We start from the raw sequence: 22,258 nt of genomic DNA, 5'->3' as shown, positions 1-22,258 counted from the left end.
TTTTATTCACACTTCCCTTGAGCTAAAACATACATAAAATACATACACACACATGCACACATACACATGCGCATGCACACGCGCACACACATGCACGCACACACACATGCATGCACATACACAAACACACACACACACACTCAAGCACAACTAAAAATACAGTAAGTCAGGTGTGGGTGAGCTAGCCCCAAATTTTTGAGCATGGGAGAGTGGCCCCAATTTCTCGTCTGTCTTGTGGCATAATGGGTGGGGGAAAGATGCCCTCACTCCCCACCCTAGCCCATCAACATTTGGGAAAGGTGGGAGAGCTGGCCCAGAGGGGATAAGAGCAGGAGAATTATTCCTGACCCCCACCAGCTACAGCAATGGGAGAACAGGCCCTGCACCTCACCAGGGCAGCACAGTAGAGCCAACCCTGTTAGTGCAGGGGTGAGTGAGCCATCCCTGAAGACACGAGCATGGGAGAGCTGCCCCATTTCTCAGATGTCTTGTAGTAGCATGGGCTGGGGAAAGAAGCCCTCCCCCTGCCCACCAATGCCTGGGGCAGGTGGGAGAGCAGGCCCTGCACCCCGCCAGGGCAGCTCAGTAGAGCCAACCCTGTTAGTGGAGGTGTGGGTGAGCCAGCCCTGAAATCATGACCATAGGACAGCTGTCTCCATTCCCCATCTGGCAGAGCAAGCCTGCAGCTACCCAGGCCCAGACCCAGGGTGATGACTTGGCCACCCCATCTATGATCTGCTGGAGCACGTGACAGGAGCCGACACGCAGACCCAAAGCTGCAGGATCTCCACAACACAGGACACTAGCAGGATGTCCAGGGAGAGTCCTAGTGGAGGCCTAGCACCAAGTGTGTAGGGGCCTTGAATCAGACCAGTGACTCTTTGCCCAGGTGAGCCGCAAGGGCCACATCCCCAAGTGCTGCAGCTGGTGAGGGGTAGGGACAGTTCTCCAGTCCTTATGACCTCAGTGGCAGCTCTCCCAACTGCCACGGGAGGCAGTGAGGGAGGAGGGCATCTCTCCTTCACCCACACCACCATATGACAGAAGGGGGCAGAGCCAGATCCCACGCTCACATTCCCTAGGTCAGTTTACCCGCACCTGCTTCAACAGAGTAAGCTCTACTGTGCTGCCCAGGCAAGTGCAGGGCCTGCTTTCCAGAGGGCTGCGTCTGGAGGGGAAGAGTCAGCTCCCTCGCCTGCCACAGGAGAGGAGGGTAAAAGTTATTTATTTATATGTATGTATGCATGTCTGTGTGCGTGTGCATGTCTGTGTGCATGTGCATGCAGTTGCAGAAGGAAGCCAGAAGAGGGCAGTAGATCCCCTGGATCAGAGTCTCAGGTAGCTGTGTGCTGTCAAACCAGTGCTGGGAACTGAACTCTGGTTTTCTGCAAGAAGATTACTCACATTTAACCACTGAACCATCTTTCCAGGCCCTGACTCGTCACTTAAAAAAAAAACTAAATAGAGGGCATGGTAGCACATCTCTCTGTAACTGAAACAGAAGAGCGGGAGTTCAAGGCCTGTCTCGGCTATGCAGTGATTCTGAGGCCGGCCTCCATTCCTTAAGACCTCATCTCCAAACAAAAACCTGAATAGATAATGATCGCCATTTGGGAAGCTCCTAGAAATACAGAGGCACGGCACCACTTCCCTCCATCTAGCCTCAGGTTGGGCGAAAGGGACTCTGCCCAGAGATATAGGCCCGTGGCCATATTTCACGGTACATCTCCTGAGACGCGCTGACTTCCCCTTAACTCCCTTTGACAGTGCTGTCCCCCCTGCACCACGAAACCCCTTAACTGTGAGACACAAGCGCTCTCCTCCCTCGGTTTCTTCTGGAGCACAAGTGATGGAAAAGCGGAGACACAGAGGAAGTTGCCAAGGCCCGGAATCTTCTATACTGGTAGGATTTCAGCTGTGATCCCCGGCCCGTGCGAACTGCAGACCCCTTTTATGACCAGGTTCTGTCACACCCCATTTACTGTCTCTGGATGGAAGGCAGGGGTAATATAACCAACTTATCCACATAAATTTTTGAAATCGATATATTGACCCCACTATAATATAAAGGAGAAATCAAAGGAGAGCGAGGTCTAATGGGATAATATGGGATAATATATATTCTGATATGTAAATGCTCAAAAATGATGAGGAAGTGAAGTGCCACACATACATCACAACCTCTCCAAGGGACAGGTGTCAGTGACACATGGCCTTCCACGGGGCTCCGTGCTGTAGATAGTGTGTACTTCACTGGTATTTCTGACGGATCTAGGTAAGGTTCTGGGCCTGAGAGAGGGTAATGTTTCCAACACACACACACACACACACACACACACACTCTTTCCCAGGGGTTCCTTCTCTGGGAAATGCAGGATCTCTTTGCAGTCAAGTAAATATTGGTTGTGCCCTCATGTCAAACAGAGCTTGGTTCAGAGCCGGGTCACTGTAATCACGTTTTTCACTAGGCTCATGCCAACCCTACCCAGCCTCTGAGCATTCTGCAAGCTGCCCACCACACAGCTCTCTACTCCATCACTAAAGCAGATGTGCCCTGTAGGGCAGGTGGAGAACCAGAGACCTGGCTGAGGACATGAGCACAGGTACACCAAGCAGAGATGTTAAGGGATCACCCATCTTTTGGCAGTAGCCTTGAACAAAAGAGGCAGAAGACAACCCCAAGCCAGGACCCTAGAGAGAATCACGAGTACCCCAATCACATCATTCCCCAAAGGCCTAGCCTTGTGGTTGTTTCAACCAAGATGGGTGAGTTCACAAAGGACCTGTAATACAGTATCAACAGTCCAGTTCAGCTCACATCCCAGCCCTGTCTCCCTAACAGATACTGTCCTTAGACCTGGTTGTGGGGATGGCCTCCCTGTTCCTATTCTGGACTGACAGACTTCTGTGAGAGTCTGGGTGGGGCAGTAAATGACAGAAAAGGAAAGTGTGAGTGTATGTCTGCATTCTGTATGTGAGCATGCACACACACACACACACACACACACACACACTGCTGTTACAGCAGCTGCCACCGATGGCTGGCCCAACACAGGCATTTAAAGGTCTGATTGTAGCTTTCACACTGGAGTGGGGACTTGCCCAAGGCTGGGGGGGGGGGCCAGCAGCTAAGCAGGATTGAAGAACCCGACTCTGAGATTTCACTTTGATTAATATCAGGTAGGGAAGCAGAAAGGGGGAGCCCTGACTCCCCTGCTGAAGCTGAAGAGTGGTTTCCCCCTACCCTCACACAAGGCCTGATTCTAATGTCTTCTGATGGGACAAATTGGTGAGTGCAACTATTAGCTGGGTGACATCAAAAAGCATTAATCTCTGGTTCCCGAGCAAGACCAGCACTGCATTAGTGCCGTGCACCCAGTCATTATTAAGACTTTAGCCCAAGGGTGTAATAAATGTTTTATGGCATGCAAACCAAGGTAATGGAATGCAAATCCCATAATATAACCATACATTTATTTTCTAATGGAGCAAATGATGATGTATTTTATCTGAGAGGAGCTGCCAATAGGGCCTGTTTGGGAAACATGAAGTTTGAGACCCAAAGGATGGGTGGGTGGCCCTATTCCGCTTATCTGGGGGTCTGGGGTGGGCAATGGTGGGGGCCCACGGTCAAGCTTTCCCTGCACACAAACTGCTTCCAGATAATCCATCGTTCCTGTTCTCATACCCCTGACTGACTGCCTTTTGGGACATACATTGAACATTCTGAGGCTTAATTACATCCCCTTTGCAGAGTAGCCCTCCCCTCCCAAGAGTCCCCACCCCCAGCCAGAGCTGCATACCAATAAGCTATTCAGCACATATTGGCTTTCCAAAAAATATGGCTGTATTAAGGTGTGAGATGCTAATGGGCTGGAGGGTCGCAGGGCTGTTTCTCCAATGGAGTTAGGCCTTGGCATCGGTACTGTTTGTATTAAGCAGTCAACACTGTTCAGTTGCAGCCCTGAGGCTGAGGGGAGACTGGATTGGCTACCCCAGGCTGTGACTGCCTGGAAAGGGTAAGTCACTGTTAAAGCTGCTGAAGACAGAAAGTCTGAGCTCCCTGCAGTGCTCACAGGGCCTCTTCATCCCCAAGAATGGCCCCCTTTTAGTCCAGGTGCATAGTATGTAGCTGGTAGTGGGGTTACCAGCCCCCCTGGAACTAACCTGGATGCTTGGAGACATGTTCTACAGTTAAATGAATGGGGGCATTAAGGAGACCAAGTTGAAGATACCCCTGTCTCCAAGGAAACTGTGTTCCAATTAGAGGAAAAGAAATTAGAAATTAGAGGCTGAAAGATTGTTCAGTCAGTAAAGTGTTTGCCTTGCAAGCGTGAGGACCCAAGTTCAATCCCAAAAGCTCATGTACAAAGCTAGGCATAGATCTTTATCTTTAGTCTCAGACCTAATGGGTAGGATAGAGACAGGGAGCCTGGGGCTTGCTGGCCAGGCAGGATAGCCTTCTCAGAAAGTTTCAGGTTCAGTGAGAGACCCTGTCTCAAAATAATAATAAAGAAGAAGGAGAAGGAGGAGGAGGAGAGGAGGGGAAGGGGAAGAAGAAGAAGAAGAAGAAGAGGAAGAGGAAGAGAAAAGAGGGAGGAGAGGGAAGGTGGAGGAGGAAGGAGGTATGGCTTTGTCTGTTCCATTTGGGGTTCCTTTCAGAAGATATCCAAAAAAAAGAAGAAGACAGAAAAAAACGAAGAAGAAGAAGAAGAAGAAGAAGAAGAAGAAAAAGAAGGGGTGAGGTGGGATCTAGCCTCCACACATGCATGCCCCCACACACACAAGAAGTAAACAAGGTAGATGGCCTATGGGCTGCACAAGCGGACTGTCCAATGGGTATAAGTTTCTTCCTGTGAAAAGACACCACGACCATGGCAACTCTTATAAAAAAATTTAATTAGGACTTGCTTACAGTTTCAGAGGTTCAGTCCATTATCATTATGACAGGGAGCATGGCAGCCTGCAGGTAGATGTAATGAATGCATTTGCTGAGGAAGAGGAAGGAGATGAATGTGTCAGTGGGAATCTTGATGGAGAGGTTGCTGTGGGGTGAAAGTTGAAGCCACGGGATTTGGCTGCTCCCTAAGAGAGCTTGTAGTAGGCATCCAGATGACACTGTTGTTTGTTTTTAACATCCCGACACAGTGGCTCCAAGTTCTCAGAGGGATCTAGAGTTGGCCGACAGCAGCTCTGAGCAGATAGACCCCCTGTTCTGACAGGACAGCAGTAACAATTACACAGTTCATTGGGAATCTATGCCAAGCCCTGTCTGAGAACTTTGCGGTTGCATTTTCTCTTCCAGTGGCCCTACCAGGAAGTATCTTCATGATTCCTCCTAAGGAATTCCTCCCAAGTGGGACTCATCTAGGCGGTTAGAGGCGGGGCTGTACCTGCGCCTCTCTCCTCCAGAGCCCTTCTTATACTGTCGGCCTCTCCTGATCTAGCTGACAAGAGAGAAAAGCGTATGTTACACTCGACAGACACGAGACATTGGTACTAAGGAGAGTGTGCTCTGACTTCAGGCCTTGACTCTATCCTGCACCCCAGCAAACAGAGCTATGTCTTTATGTGGTGGTTTGAAAGAAAATCACCCCCAAAGGGAACAGCACTATTAGGAGGTGTGGCCTTGTTGGAGGAAGTGTGTCATGTTGGGGCCCGGGCTTTAAGGTCTCTTTTTCTCAAGCTTTCCTCAGTCAACTTCCTGTGGCCTGAAAGGTATAGGACTCTCAGCTCCAGTACCACATTTGCCTGTAGGCCACCATGCTCCTTGTCATAACGATGGACTGAACCTCTGAAACTGTAAACAAGCCCCAATTAAATGTTTTCTTTATAAGAGCTGCCGTGATAATGCTGTCTTTTTACAGCAATATCAAAACCCAAACTAAGACACCTTAAAAATGGTTTCCCCCAAACCAAGTGCCAGTCTGTGCCTAAGAAGCATGCACTTGCGTCCTAAGGCAAACCCATGGATGAGCACAGACAACTGTACAGCTGACACCACAAACGGATCCTGCCATCACTCCATGTGAACTTTCTCTGTTGATTTTGTTTCTGTGTGCTCAGCTTACCAGAAAGACTCTTCCGAAAGCCAGGTGTGACGGCACATTACTTTAATCCCAGCAAAGGCAGAGGCAGGAAGATCTCTGATTTTGAGGGCAACTTGGTCTACAGAGCATGTTCCAGGACAACCAGGGCTACACAGACAAACCCTGTCTCCGATTCAGGTTCATTGCCATCTAAGGACAGGGGCTGGGATTAGTTGCATCAGGCTCCCTACTCTGATTGGCTTGTTAAAATCCCACTGGGATGAGTTGCATCAGGCTCTCTACTCTGATGGCTTGTTAAAATCCCAGAAAAGGTCTCTGTAAAACATAATCTTCTAAAGTCCAAAGTGTGATCCATGAAGAATGGGGAAATACCAGCAATCAATTATGAATTTTTCAGGCTGGCCTGGAGACAGACAGCAATGGGACCCAGCAACCTGAAAGGACCAGCCAGGTCTAGGAAGAAGAAGAAGAAGCGTGGGGTACATTTAAGGAGGCACTTGCTCTCAGAATCTCAAAGATATAGGCCTTAAAAAGGAAAGTCCCTTTGGAATGGTTCATTTTTATTGTCTCCATGATTGGATTTGAAGTCACCTAGGAGACACACTTTGTGGACGTGTCTGTGAAGGTACTTTTGGAGAGGTTTAACTGACAAGGGAAGGCCTCCACTAAACAGAGACAGTCCTATGGGCTAGGAACAGACCACGTGAAGTGGAAATCAGGGAAAAAGTAAGCTGAAGACAGGCACTCACCTCTCTCTGCCTCCTGACTGCTGACCCAATGTGGCCAGCCCCTCACACTGTGTCCTCCTCACCATGATAGATTCAAACCGTGAGATGACATAAGCCTCCCTTCCTCGAATTACAGTTATCAGCCCCAACTTACATTCTGGGTGTTTCTCTTGGCCGGACCTTGACCCTAAAAATATCCTGACTATTACAAATGGGAAAGTGAGAGGTAGCTCATAATTCCTTGGAGCACCTTGAAGGGGGAGGGGCAAGACGACACCCAATTGATCCTTGTACCTAGAAACTTTCTAAGACAGGAGCTAGATGGCCCACAGAAGTTCAAAATAATGAACTTAAGCCACAAATCCATCCCACTAGTTGGCTGGATTTTTCTGGAGAAAGTTCAAGAGGGCCTCCGTAGGGTGGGCTCCAGGCACCCATTTTTTTTCTTTCTCTCTCTCATCTGCTTTCCCCCACAGTGCTTCCTGGGCTCAGCGTACCTGAAGACAGAAGAGCAAGAGTAGGCCTAGAGAGAGTGAAGGCATGGCTTCATTCTGCGGCTCAGAGAACCTCGCCCCGCCCCACCGCCCACCCGGGTGAGGGAGGCAGGAGGACAGGAGCAGTGGGCCGCCTTTGGCGACAGTGGCAGCTGTCACTGACTCAGCTCCAGTTATAGGCCCGTGGCTGGACCAGTGTCTGTGGCCAGAACTGGTCCCATCCCATGGTTACTGACCTCTGAGGATCCCAGCTCAGTCCCATTTAGAACGAAACAGATTTAATGAGCGATCTGAGATCCCCAAAGGAGAATCTGGGTAATTTTGGAGGAGGTATGTTTGCTGGGTGGGTTATCTGAACAACAGAAGCCCCTGGAAAGGCTGCAACCCGGCCTTCCCTATGACCTGGAGCTGGTCAGTTTATGTCTACTTGAAGCTAAATCACTAGCAATAGGAAGGAGCCTCACTTGAGAAAAAACCTCCATAAGATGGGGCTGTGGACAAGCCTCTAGGGCACTTTCTCAATTAGTGATTGGTGGGGGAGGACACAGCCCATTGTGATGTGGCCATTCCTGGTCAGGTGGTCTATAAGAAAGCAGGCTGAGCAAGCCATGTGGAGCAAACCAGGAAGCAGTGCTCCTCATGAACTCTGCCTCAGCTCCTGCCTTCAGGTTCCCGCCCTGTTTGAGTTCCTGTCCTGACTGCCTTCACTGATGAAGTGTAAGCCAAATCAACCCTTTCTTCCCCAGGTTACTTTGGTTATGGTGTCTTATCACAACAATAGGAAGTCTGACCAGCTCAGGTCCTATAGCATCTTGACCGGGTCCCCCTGATTTGTGGGCATCCTCTGTAGGCCTTGCTAAGATTCTTTTTGCTCATCTTTGTTCCACAGCCTTCTCTGAGAAGGCTCTTGCTTGATCTTCACTCAGGAAGAAATTGCTGACGTTATGAAAGAATGAGTGAAGGCCTGTGCTGGGGCCCCAAACTTTTATTAACTGTGAGGTTAAAAGCTATCAGGGGTCATGGGCACCGCAAAGGGGCACGGGGAATGAGTCCATTAACACCTGCCTTTTTATTTCCAAATCGAACTGTTGCATGAGGTTCGGGGTGATGTAAGCACTCGGCAGGATTGGCCAGGATTTACGAGGTCGGGGCTGTGGAGTGGGGTCTGAGCAGGCAGCTGGTGAGAGGCACTTACCCTAACTGCCCTCTCTTGAACAACTCCCGAAAATAATGCTTGTAAGACATGAAGGCAACTTGGCAGTCAAACCATCCCGCTTCGCCCAGGGTGGATCTGATTGAGTCACTTTTTCCTGGGCCAGCAGAGAAGGGTGCCCCAGTCAGGCACGGCTTGGTGCTGAGAGAGGAAGGGAAAGGAATTCTGGACCGTAGAGACTGAAGAATGGCCTGGACGGGTCACCGGCTCTGCCTTGGGTCCAGAGAACAGGGACACGGCCCATCAGAACCCTCTCAGGTGGATTTGCTCTGCACGGAGAGTGTCGTTAGCCAGCACAGAGTCCATCTGTGGATGTCAGGTTTTTATCCCCTCTCTAACATAAGAGGGATGAGCCTCTACTGGAAGTTTCTGGAAATGTGGCTGTGCAGCAGGGACTCGCCAGCTACTACAGGGCATGAGGGGAGGGAGGGAGGAAAGGAGGTAGGGCAGCCTTCCCTCCGAGCCTTCCCACCAGCACTTGGGTCTGAATGATGAATTTCCAACTGGGTCATTAAATGCTGATTAAAGTACCGGAGGAAAGAACAGGAAGGGAAAAACAACATCAAGTGCTGTACATACGTACACGCCCCCCACTCCAGGCCCCCCTCCCTATTCTCGAGCTTCCTCGGAGTTCGTTCCAAGCCCCCATTGGAAATGCTATAAAAGGCCAGGTTAATTAAGTCCTGTATATTACCAGCACAAACACTTCCAACTTTATTCTGGCGGCTCCATGAGTGAGGAGGACGGGGCCAGGCAAGGGCCAGGCAGCTCTGGGTAATAAAACAGAAGACTCAATTACCTTGTACATTTGCAGTTTTTATAAAAAAAAAAAATCATTTAAATCCCTTCCAATGAAAACCACAGCAGAGAAGGCTCAGGATCCTGAAACCCAGAGAGAGCCCCAGGACCCAGGGATTGGAGCATGGCCACAGGCCTCAAGACCATCCTTGCCACCTCCCTTGTGCCCTGGGAAGGGGTCTCCGAGGGATAAAGGGGAAACGACTCTCCAGCTCAGCACTGAGCACCCACGGGACAGCACCTACAGGGTCTGGGGCACCATGCTGTGGTTCACCGCTCACGCAGACGGGCATTGTCCGCAGTTGCAGGTGACAAGACTGAGAACACAAAGGGAACCATTGCTCAAGAAAAGGAGATCCACGCCCAAGGTCTGCATGGCTCCTGTCTGATCCTAGCCTCTCACTGGAAGTTTCTAAGGCTACCATCTGCATATCATGTGCCTATGGGCAGAGCAGGCTCCAGAGAATATGCACCTAGAACTCAATCCAGCCTTCACCTAGATGGACGCCTTTAGGCAAATGGCTTGACCTCTCTGAACCTTAGAGAAGTTACTCCCTTCATCGGCCTTGCTCACACAGCATTGTTCAGAGACCTAAATGAGACAGCTGTGTAAAATGCTCAGCACAGAGGACAGTTTGTGGCCATTGAAATGAGAATGGCCCCCTTATGCTCCTATGTCTGAGTATTTGGTCCCTAGTTAGTGGAACTGTTTGGGAAGGATTAGGAGGTGTGGCTTTGTTGGAGAGGGTGTGTTGCTAGGGAGGCTGCTTTGAGGTTGCAAAAGACTCATGTCATTCCCAATATGCTTCCTGCTTGTTGATCAAGATGTGAGCTCTCAGTTGTTTCTCCCTTTGCTCTGCCATCAGGGACTCTAATCTTCTGGATCTATAGGCCCAATCAAACACTTTCTTTTATTAATTGTCTTGGTCATGAGGTTTTGTTACAGCAATTGAAATGTAACTAAGACCCTGTTCAATGTGCATACTCCTTAGGGGATGGAAATACAAAAGGTCAAGACAGTGGATGGACGTTAAAGTAGTTCATGTGCAATTGTAAGGACCTGACTTCAGATCCTAAGGCGCATAAAATGTTAGGGGAGGTGGTACATGCCTGTAACCCCAACTCTAGGGGTCCAGAGACAGGACCCCCAGGGCTTAATGGCTAGCCAACTTGGCTAAATTGATGAATTCCAGATTCAGTGAGAGACTTTTTCTCACATAAATAAATGAAGCAATTAAAGAAGACACTTGAAGTTGATCTCCTGCCTTCACAAGCACACTCAAGTGTGTGTGCATGCACTCATACCTATACTCACACACACACACACACACACACACACACACACACACAAATAGAAAATTCTCAACTCAACAGAATAGCCCAGAGGAAAGGGTAGCTCCCTTCACTGTAAGAAGAGCATGAGACAACTGTCACAGCACGGTGGCTGCAAACAGGAAGCAGAGACAACTGTCACTGAATGGTGACTGCAAACAGGAAGCAGAGACAACTGTCTCCAGGAAGCAGAGACAACTGTCACAGCATGGCTGCAAACAGGAAGCAGAGACAACTGTCTCCAGGAAGCAGAGACAACTGTCACAGCATGGCTGCAGGCAGGAAGCAGAGAACTTGGTCCAGAATCAGAAGCGAGTATCATTTTCCAGACCCACCCACAGCCGTTAACTCCTGCTACCTAGGACACAGCCCCTAAAGGTGCCACAGCCTCCCCAAATAGAGCCACCAGCTGGGAGCCAAGTGCTCAAACAGCGGAGCCTGGGGGAATAGTCTTTCAACTGCAGAATGCTGTGACATCCTGGACACCTCTCAAGCTGTCTTGCCGAAAAGCTCCTTCTGAGAAAGGATAATGAAGCCACCCTGTTTTCTAAAAATAGCCCCAGTAATATCTCCAGCGCCACTCCCTCCTGGCCCCCACTTTCCTAGAACCTTGACATTTGCCCATCAAGAAGCAAGGTCTATTTACGCCTCCCCTTGACATCAGACAGGGTTTTGTAGCTTTCTCCCAAGTGCAGTGCACCATGATCCTACACAACCTACACAGGCAAATCACACCCACCAATCCAGCCTTCTCCGGAGAAGCCAGCCACCATATTGTAAGGAGGGCAAAGCTGCATGGGAACCACATTCAGATATTCTAATCAAAGTTCCAGCCAACAGCCACGCAATACCAGCCATATAAATGAATAAGCCTCGGATGATCCCAGCCTGAGCCACTGTATCACAGCCTCGCAGCTCTTGCGCACTCAGAGCATAGGTAAAGCAGACTGCAATGCCCTATCTGGACTCCTGGCCCACAAGCTCATAAGCACTGGGGACAGCTGCGATACAAGTTCCTGCCAGACTGTGTGTGAGTGTCAAGGTCCCTGAAGACTTGAGACAGGAAGGGAATCTGCAGCCAGTCCTGGACACTGAGGCTTAAAGGGAGATGAGCTGGCGCACACATGGGCACAGAAAGGTTAAAAGGAAGAGGCAAAAAATGGTAGAAGAGGAAACACGGCAGTACTGAAACAAGCTGGCCGAGTACATGGATAATTAGAACAGAGCATCAGTAAACAATGCCTTTTCCCCTCATTAAGGGCAAATCTGTGTGTATAATGTGCCTATTTTCTCTTTCATTAACTTATAAATGGCCACCACTTTAAAGCCATTTAACCAGCAGTTTTGACTTGCCCATCAGCTCTTACACCCTCAGTCCATAGCTCCCTAGAAGGAGACAATGTTGGGTGCTCCTCTGAGACTTCCAGAACAGGTGTAGAAGGCTGTGGGAGAGCATGTGGGGCCAGGTCCTCAGTGTCCCTCTGTGCCTGGGGCTGAGCAACACACACACTGCCACCACCTCCACCACCACCTCCTCCTGCAACAACTCCTCCTCCTCCTCCTCCTCCTCCTCCTCCTCCTCCTCCTCCTCCAACACCTTCTCCTCCTCCACCTCCTCTACCTCCACCATCACCACCACCTCCTCCTCCTCCAACACCTCCACCACCTCCTCCTGCAACACCTCCTCCTCCACATCCTGCTCCTCCTCCTCCTCCACCTCCACCTCCACCTCCACCACCTCCACCTCCTCCTCCTCCTCCACCTCCACCTCCACCACCTCCACCTCCTCCTCCTCTTCCACCTCCACCTCCACCACCTCCACCTCCTCCTCCTCCTCCACCTCCTCCAACACCTCCTCCTCCTCCACCACCACCTTCACCTCCACTGCCACCTCCACCACCACCGCCACCACCAGTCTCCTCTTCAGCATCTCTGAGGACACCCTCAACTCTCTTTTCCTAAACTGCCTTTCCTGGGCCTCTGAGCTGCAAAGGACCCTCTTTCTATGAAGTCTTTAAGAACAGACATCCATCAAGGTGTGCACAACAAGGTGGGAGCCATGGTTTCAAGAGTAAGGTATCCCATTGGCCTTCATGAGCTCACAGTCCAATAGAGACCAATTTACATAAAAATATAAGGAAATGAGGACCACACCAAAGGGAATCCTCACTGAGCTAAGTGGAAGTCCTCACTACGAGATGGGGAGCATTCCAAGATGTGTGTCTATTCTGGTAGTCTAAAACTTCCTTTGGAATTCATACCGAGTCTCCCTTATCAGGCTAAACACCTCGGAGGACATTGACCATTTGTCTCCATGAGACTAGCTAATCCCCTAAGATGATGTGGGGTGCCCCTCTGTATGCTGAGAAAATGTTTTATTACCACTGTTTAATAAAGAAGCTGATTTGACCAAGAGCCAGGCAGAATAGAGTCAGGTGGGAAATCCAAACAAAGATTCAGGGAAAAAGAAGGTGGAGTCAAAGCAGACACCAGCAGATGCCAGGAAAGCAAGATGTGAGTTAAAAGGTCACAAGCCTTGTAGTAAAATATAGAATAGTAGAAATGAGTTAATTTAATTGCACAAACTAGTTAATAATAAGCCTGAGTTAACAGGCCAAATAATTTTTAATTAATATTAAGCCTCTGAGTGGTTATTTGGGTGGGAGAGAAACCTCCAATTAGAAAGATAAAAAAGACTCCCAGGTCTAGGCACTCTTGTGCCTATCAGACTGTAAACTCCCACTTCATCTTTCTGCCTGTTACTAGGTGACACCCCAGGACCCGAATAAAGATGGAAACTTGCCCCTGCAGCAGCCATCTCTTCTCTCTTAGGATCCAAAAATATTTACCAACCCTCTGCCAAGACTTGGGAGGGACGCTGATAATGCCAAAGGATAAAATGATATGTTTGCTCTCAGAGACACCTACAGGTGACACTAATACACTCAGTGAGGACAGGGGACAGGAGACAGGGCACAGAGATCAGTACTTACAGTGCTCGCTTTGTAGCCCCAGAAGTACTGCACAATTCTTGTTGTGTGTGCCCTCCCAAGAGCTCACAGCCAAGAGGTGCTTAATGGTTTCCCTAGTCCAAAGACGAAGAGTTTACTTAAGGCCACACAGCCAGATGGTGGGACTAGAACTGTCCATATCTAAGGCCAGGCTCTTTCTACCACATTTCTCTATCACCATTAGTGATGTAAGGTGCCCGGAAGAGCAGTGGCAAGATGCATAACAACAGGGAGAATGAAGGCACCGGTCCTTGTGGGAGCAGCTGAGCCACAAATGCACGGGAGCTGTGGAGCGGCCATGACAGTCTGAGGCACTTCTCATGGCAAAGGGTGGGGAACCCCACTTCTGAATCCCTGTGTCTTTGTGGATGTGAAAGGTGGGAATCCCTCAAGCCTAGTGAAGAACCATGCCCATAAACTCAGTGGTCCCTAAAAGTTACATCTCTAGATATCACCTCAACTTCAGACTGACTTCTAAACCATGCTAGTGTGCTCCTCAGTTGGGATATTCTCACCATCATGAACATTAGCCTTGTCAGTAACTCTAGAGTTGGAAATTACCTCAATATTCACACACTAGAGAATGGGTAAATAAGAGAGGGCTGGTTGCTATGAAAAATGCCATTGAGAAGCTGATGGGAATGAAGTAGACCCCTGCCAGCTGGCTTTGGCTAAATCGTCAACACATACTGAGTGAACAAGTCAACTTGGACTCAGATGTAGCTAGCATTGTATCATTTATGGGAAGAGACCCCACCAAACGCTGTAGTTACACAGCTACACTGTATACACATGAGTCACAGTGCTGCCTCTGTGGGATGGCCATAACCGCTGTGGGACAATGGTCTTTCATCCTGTCACATGCTGATTGGCCAGTAGCCAGGCAGGAAGTATAGGCAGGATGACCAGGCAGGAAGTAGAGGCGGGGCAATGAGAACAGGAGAATTCTGGGAAAAGGAATAGTCAGTCTGCTGTGGACACAGAGGAAGCCAGACACAGAGCAAGCAAGATGAGAACACCTCACTGATAAAAGGTACCAAGCCACGTGGCTAACATAGACAAAAATAATGGACTAATTTAAGATGTAAGAATTAGTTAATAAGAAAAGCCTGAGCTACTAGGCCAACCAGTTTTAATTAACGTAAGTCTCTGTGTGTTTCTTTGGGACTAAACAGCTGCGGGACTGGGTGGGACAGAAATCTCCTACAACACATAACAAAGGCACTTTTGCTTTTGCAGGGTGAGCACCTGTCCAGGTCTGCCCAGGACGCCCCTACGATCCCTCTTGCTGGTGTAACTAACGGGTCTGCCTTTCACTATCGAGTCCCTTGCTTCCGTGATAAACTGAACCATGCCCTACTTGGCTGTGATGGTTAAACTGTCACAATAAGAATGTATTCATAGGGGCTGGAGCCACGGCTCAGTGGGTAAGAATGCTTGCTGCACAGCTTAAAGACCCGAGTTCAGGTCCCATCACCCTTGTTAAAACAAAGAGCTAGGCGTGGCCATGTGTGTAAACCTATAGCCTGGGGACACCGGGCACAAGAGGACCACTGGGACTTGACTGTCCGCCAGCGTCAGCTTCAGTGAGTGACAGATGGGACACACGACATCCTCTAGCCTCCAGTATGTACAGTGCACGCGCGCGCACACACACACACACACACACACACACACACATATCCCACATGGCCACACACACATCATGGTCTCACGCAATAAATGAGTTTTTAAAAGAATGTGTGAATTCATCCCTGGTGTCGTTTCTGCTAATGCACAAAGTGGAAGGGAAAGGCCCCTGCCCAGCCTCCAGGTCCCCAGTCTCACTCTCTGGGTAAAAACTGGTACAATTGCCTTGCAGCCTGCCTGAAACAGCAAGCCCATCTATACCCGTGTAGCCTTTAAGCCCAGAGAAAGAGGCATCGGCAAACATTGTTCCCAATTCTCTTTTCTCACTTAATTTTATATCTGCCACAGTCATCGGGAAAACCTGACGGGCACCGCTCCTCAGGTCCTGCCAGCAGGATGCTAAGGCCGTGATTTCACAGTGGGGCCCACGGGTGCAAGCACTCAGGTCCTTCAACACCGTCCGTGAGCTCAAGCTAATCCTGGTTCTTGGGGAAAGTGTTCATTCGTTTGGTCAGCAAGCCTGGGCTGTGGCCCCTGGTTTGGCCCTGACTGATCTGGGAATTCATATGAGAACACAGCCAAGCCCAGCCCTCCAGGGTCCAGCTTCCCATCTTCTCCCAGAGGGACAAGTGTTCCTGGAAGTTAGTCGAGTGATCAGGAAACTGTCACTCAAGTCAGAGCGAATCCTGGCTAGCCCTCTCTCTGACTATATCATCTTGGGAAAAATGCTTGGCCACTCTCTGCCTCAGTTATCCTTGTCTATAAAATGGGTACAAGAAGCACCATATCTCATGACAGACTCTTACTAAGTTATAGCTAGTATTAATAATACAAATTAATTACAAATAAATGATTGGGAACACAACTCCTGTGATGTTTCTGGCAAGAACGCTTACGACAAAAGTACTCATGGAGCAACGCCTGAACACAAGAACTTCCCAGCATAAGCTGAACACGATGGTGGTGCTTTCCTTTATTCCTGCACTCAGAGGCAGAGACAGGTGGATCTCGGTGAGTTCAAGGCCAGCCTGGTCTACCTAACCAGTTTCAGGCTAGCCAGGACAGTACAGTGAGACCCTAACTCAAACACAAAAACAAAACAAAAAACAACCAGAGGGAGGAGCTCAGAGGCCCCACCCCTAGCCAGGGAGAGTCTGTTTTCCTCGGGGGAGGTTGGTTTCCTGTGCTCCAGTGCACGGCTGTACACCCGCGTGCACACAGGCAGCCTAACCGACTCAGTGTACAGCTGTACATCCGCGTGCACACAGGCAGCCTAACCAATTCAGTGCACAGCTGTACACCGCGTGCACACAGGCAGCCTAACCGGACTCAGTGTATGGCTGTACACCGGCGTGCACACAGGCAGCCTAACGGACTCAGTATACGGCTGTACACCCGCGTGCACACAGGCAGCCTAACCGGACTCAGTGTACGGCTGTACACCTGCGTGCACACAGGCAGCCTAACCGACTCAGTGAGATAAAAGGGTGGGAAGGGGTGTGGTGATGACAGAGAAGTTGGGGGAGGAATGGGATGGTAGATATAATAAAAATATATTGTGAACACTATAAAACTCTCAAAGAATAAATAAAACATATTGTATGTTTAAAACAAACATGCAAAGCTGGAGTCAGATAGTGCAGGCTGTCAAGTCTTGTGAGTTTGAGACCAGCCTCATCTATATAGTAAGTTCCAAAAACAAAAGCAAACAATAGTCTGGAAAATTAGCCTATGTCTTTTAAAAATATCAATATCATGAAATAACAAAAAGCTGAAAACAGTTTAAACCACAGAAAGAAACCCACAACTAAACTAAGGAATGTCTCAAGTCTGGATTATGGCTTGTTTTCCCACTGACACAGGGTCTCCTGTGTCACCCTGTCTGACACGGAACTGGGTAGACCAAGCTGGCCTTGACCTCACAGAGCTCTGCTTGCCTCTGCCTTCTGAGGGCCAGGATTAAAGAAAGGCACGTGCCACCAATCCTGGCTGTGTAGTAGACTTTTCCCAACATCGTATTTTTATTGATTCTTTGGGAATCTCACATCATACTCACTTCCCAGTCTCCCCAGTCCTGCCTCCTCCACCCCGTGACCTCCCCCCAAAATAAATCTAATTTGTATTGCCCATATTGCCCATATAGCCACTGGATTATGATCAAATCCCCAGTGCCTGTCCCTTAGAGAGAACTGAGTGCCCCCCCCCCCCAAGAAGCCCTCTGTTGTGGAGACGTGTGCTTGGGCATCCTTATCACAATTTTTAAGATTTCTCTTCAATGGCTGTCTGTCCAGGCTGTTACATGGGGGGGGGGGGGGTCTCACAGAAGCCTTCCATGCCCCTCTTTCTCGACTGTGAGTCTGCAGTCATTGATACCATTGCAAAAGTAGCCTCCTTGCCCTTTAGTCAGCAAGTGCATGAATCATGGACTTCCACGTGGTTTCTGACGACAGCACAGACCACAGGCATCCATGTGGTCTCCAGCTTGGCACATGTCACGGACCTCAGCATGGTTTCCTGTGGCAGTACAGACCCTGGCCACCGACACCATCATGGCCCTCAAAAGATCGCCACACAGCACATACCTACTAGTGTGGGTCAGTGAATGCAAGAAGGGGCAGGCTGAGGCTTGCCCCTTCCCTGATATCCACGTGCGTCAGCTGGGGTATGGTGGCTGATACTGGCTCTTGGTTTGGCTCTCTGAGGAAGATACGGGCTACATCCAGAAGGTACTTCATCTACTCTTGTAAGCCACACTCAGTTTCAGCTGCCAACCCCTCCAGCAGGACCGTGGCTTTGACTCCACGCTTTCCAGGCCTTACGTTTACCTTTGTCAATCCTGTGGGCCGAGATGGGTGGAGAGCTAACGAGGCGTCCCATCTCACAGGTGTGTCGATCAGATGGATGGAGACATGAACGTCACATCTCTGTGCTTTGTGGATGGATTGCCGGAGTCCCCAGTCTCCTCACTTAGCAGAGAGCAAAGATTTCCTCCCTGCCTGGTCCTGTTTCACACACATGACTCTGGGGCAGGCAATAGGTTTGTGGAGTCTTTGGTTTGTTTGTTTTTGTTTGTTTATCCATTTTAGAGACAGGGAAACAAAGGTGCAGAGAAATCGATAAAATTTCCCAAGCAGAGCTGGCTACATAATTTTCAGGGCTCAGAGTAAAATGAAAATGTGAAAGTCTTGTTCAAAATGTGTTCAGATTTTCAAGATGGCATGTCAGGGGAAAGAACGGGAATGGGGTAGAGAACGGTGGACAGCAGGGGGAGGACTACTCAGAGTACACATGTGGCGGTTTCACAGTGAAGCCTGGTGACACATGCAATTCATACGACTGCATCTTTAAGACTTTAATCTCCTAAGCGTGGAGCCTGCTCTGGGAGAGAACCCCGTGACACTACCAAGACTGCACAACCCCGAGCCAGGCCAGGGCCCAGTACATAGACAAGCAGAGGAACTTGAGCCCAGTAGCTTGACTCCAGTCCTTATCGTAGTCGGTGTGCCATAGTGCCCGTCTGCCCCTCAGACTCGCCTAGTTAGATTCAGCAGTCAGAGTTATCTGATGGAGTCTCCACTGGGGGATTGCCTCAATCAGATTGGCCTGTAGGTCTATCGGTGGAGCACATTTCTTGATTGCAAACTGATGTAGGAGGACTCAGCTCCCTGTAAGCAATGCCATCCCTGGACAGGTGGCCCTGGGCTATATAGAAAGGTGGGTGAATTCAAGCCTGAGAACAAGCCAGAAAGCAACATTCCTTCATGGCCTGATTCAGTACCTGTCCTAATGGGGTTCCTGCTCTGACTTCCCTTTATGAGAGACTCTAACTTGTAAGCTGAAATAAACCCTTTCCTCCCCAAGTTGCTTTTGGCCATGGCATTTATTGCTGCAACAGAAACTAGGATACCTTGCTTTCTACAAACTGCTCAAGAGCTGGCGAAGCTTACGCTTTAAGACCAGGGCTCCAGAAGCTAAAGACAAAGTTTGCTTTAACCTGGTTTGCCTGTTCCAACTCCCTAATTTACCAATGGCAAACTGGCTTCTGGATCCTTTTATCCTTTCTTGTCCAAGGATCTCAGAAGGGATCGACTCGAGTTAACAAAAAATCTCCAGTGTTCTTAACCCCCCCAAAATGAAGGTGAATCGGGATTTTGAGCCCTGTCCTCCCGAAAGGATGCTTGCCCCCCATGCAAATTATGTGCACACCAAAACCTCCTTAGAACATTCCCTGTTATAGTCTTCTAAGTGCTGTTTCACTAAGGATAACCCCATGGATGTGTTGATGTCACATCCAGATAATTTCTTAATGACACAGGTGGCTAGAAGTGTTGGGGACAATGACACTTCCCAGAATGAGGAGATGGGGCTGGAGAGACGGCTGAGCAGGTAAGAGTGCTCTCTGCCCTTATAAAGACCAGAGTTTGGTTCTCAGACCTGTGTCAGGCAGCTCACAAACGCCATAGCCCCAGCTCCAGGGGATCCATCTAAAGCCTCCTGGGCCGCCACGGCCTGCTGTACTCCTATGCACACACAGAGACACATGCCACACAGCTAATTAAAAACAAAAATGTTTTTTAATGCTGAAGAAACAGAGGTGCTGCTTGGCTTAAAGGGCAGAGCTAGTGGCATTCAAGTTACTGATGCCACCCTAGCCTCAGTGGCTGATGGAGCCTGGAATTCCCTCAGTTTTCAAGAATCTAAAATCAGGCTATGTTTCCTTCAGTTTTAGAAACATATTCCACTGCATATTACAAAATACCCAACTATCGGCCGCCCAAGCAGAGCTGTATCTTCTTCACCTGACAGAAACATAGAGCAGGATGGCTCCTGGCACGGGTCTACCAGCGTCAAGGCTGACACCACTGCAGTTCTCTTGCTCTCTTCAGCCTGCAGATCTTCATTAAGGCAGAAAGAAAAGCACACAGGGGAAGTACTGGTGGCATCCAAAACCCTTTCCAGAAAAGGAAAAGGCCTTCTAGAGCAGCGGCTCTCAACCTTCCTAATGCTGTGACCCTTTAATACAGCTCTTCATGTTGTGTGGCCCCATCCGTGAAATTATTTCACTGCTACCTCACAGCTGCTATCGTGTTGCTGTTATGACTCATAATGGAAATATTCATGCTTCTCCATGGTCCTAGGCAACCCTGGGAAGGGGTCTTTTGGCCCTTCCCCTCATAGGGCTCACACCCCACAGGTTGAGAATTGCTGTTCTAGAGCTTCAAGAAGCTTCTAGCTAATGCTGCATTACGGTGCACTTGGCCGTATGACCTTCTGTAGCTGCAGTGAGTCTGGTCATGTGAGCACGCTGGGGCTAGGCACGTTTTCACCATGAACAAAATCAGAGTATTGGAGGAGGAAAGGGGAGGGCGGTACTCTTTCTCCTATGTTATCTCAGCAGCCCCAGGGCCCGTCTCAAGCACGTTGAAGACCCTAAAAGGGGAGCCCACACAACCTTGTGACCATTCTAATGCCCCAGGCAAGAAGTACCCACCCAAGGAGCCAGGATTTCCCAGGAACTAGGAGGCACAGCCACCAGCTTTTGCTTGTAGTGATTAATGATGTTCTACAGAGCTGAGGAGAGGTGGCTAATTAACCAGAAACTGATTAAGGACAAGGCGGGCAAAAATCCCAGACACAACAAATGTGAGCTCTCCGTCTTCACTCCTTCCACACCAGCAGAGGCCATACTGAAGGCAACCTCACAATCTGCCCCCACACGATGGTTCCCATTGCCAGGCCTACTAAAAGCATGAGAGCTGGGGTGGGCATAATGAAGTCTTTTAATGGAGCTTGACTTCCCTTTCAGCCTCTTCGAATCTCTGGGCTCTAGACGAGGCACAGTTTACAGCATGAGATTCCTAAAATAAAATAGCCTCTTTCCAAAGGAATTGGCGGCTGCGGACTGCAGACACCTAGGAAGGTCTGAGCACCACATAACCTCGAATCAGTGAACAGAGCTCCTCCAAGGTGTGGCCCCAGCGAGAGGAGAGGGCACCTGCCAGGCACAGAGGAGGAAGATCAGAGAGCAGTGAATAGAGGTGGGCGTGGGCACAGAGCCAAAAGTAGATAGATACAAAATAAGCAGTTATCAGGATGCAGCCCCGCTGTTTCCAGCGCTGGTCTTTGGTGAAATTGACACAATGTAGCATCCAAAGGCAAGATGCCCCCTGGGTGACCTCACGGAAGTATCCTTCTCCTTCAACTGGGACATTAATCTTTGCCTCCCAGCCCAGAAAGCACATCCAGGTGCAGGCAAGGTCATCTCACAGCGGCCTAGGCTGAGGCTGGGTGTAAATAAGCCCTCGTCACAGGAATCTTGTACAAGGGAGGGATGTGATAAGAACAGGGGATTCATTTCAGTCACAGGTATCAGGAGAAACTCAATGAATGTAATAGCTCAGGCCCTCTCAGTTTCCTCCCAGGAGACACAGTTAGGCAAAGTTAGATGTCTGTCTGTCCAGGAGAAGCTCCAGGCCCACCCATCCTGTCTCCCACCTTGCCTGGCTCTCAATTCCCCTCTCCTCGGATTCCTCTGACCCAGAATATTAAGTCACAGCCACAGCCTCCTCTGACGAGTGTGCCACAGTTTCCTTTAATGCATTTAGGTGACCGTACGATGGTTGATCGACTGTCAACTTAACTAGATTTAAAATCACCTCGGAAACACACCAAGAAGGTTTAACTGAGGTTAGGAGAGAGACCCTGAATGGAGGTGGCACCATTCCACAGACTGTTGTGTCAGACTGGGTTAAAGAGAGGGAAGGAAGAAGCCAGCTGAACACCAGCATCCATCCCTCTTCCTGCTTCTTTTTTTAATTCTTTATTTATTCATTCATTTATTATGTATGCAGTGTTCTGCCAGCATGTATCCCTTCAGGCCAGAAGAGGGCACCAGATCTCATTACAGATGGTTGTGAGCCACCATGTGGTTGCTGGGAACTGAACTCAGGACCTCTGGAAGAGCAGCCAGTGCTCTTAACCTCTGAGCCATCTCTCCAGCCAC

This window comes from Arvicola amphibius, chromosome 13 (genome assembly GCF_903992535.2).
Source record: "Arvicola amphibius chromosome 13, mArvAmp1.2, whole genome shotgun sequence".
Classification (NCBI taxonomy): Eukaryota; Metazoa; Chordata; class Mammalia; order Rodentia; family Cricetidae; genus Arvicola; species Arvicola amphibius.
The sequence above is the reverse complement of the archived record's forward strand: the minus strand, read 5'-3'. Positions refer to the sequence as shown.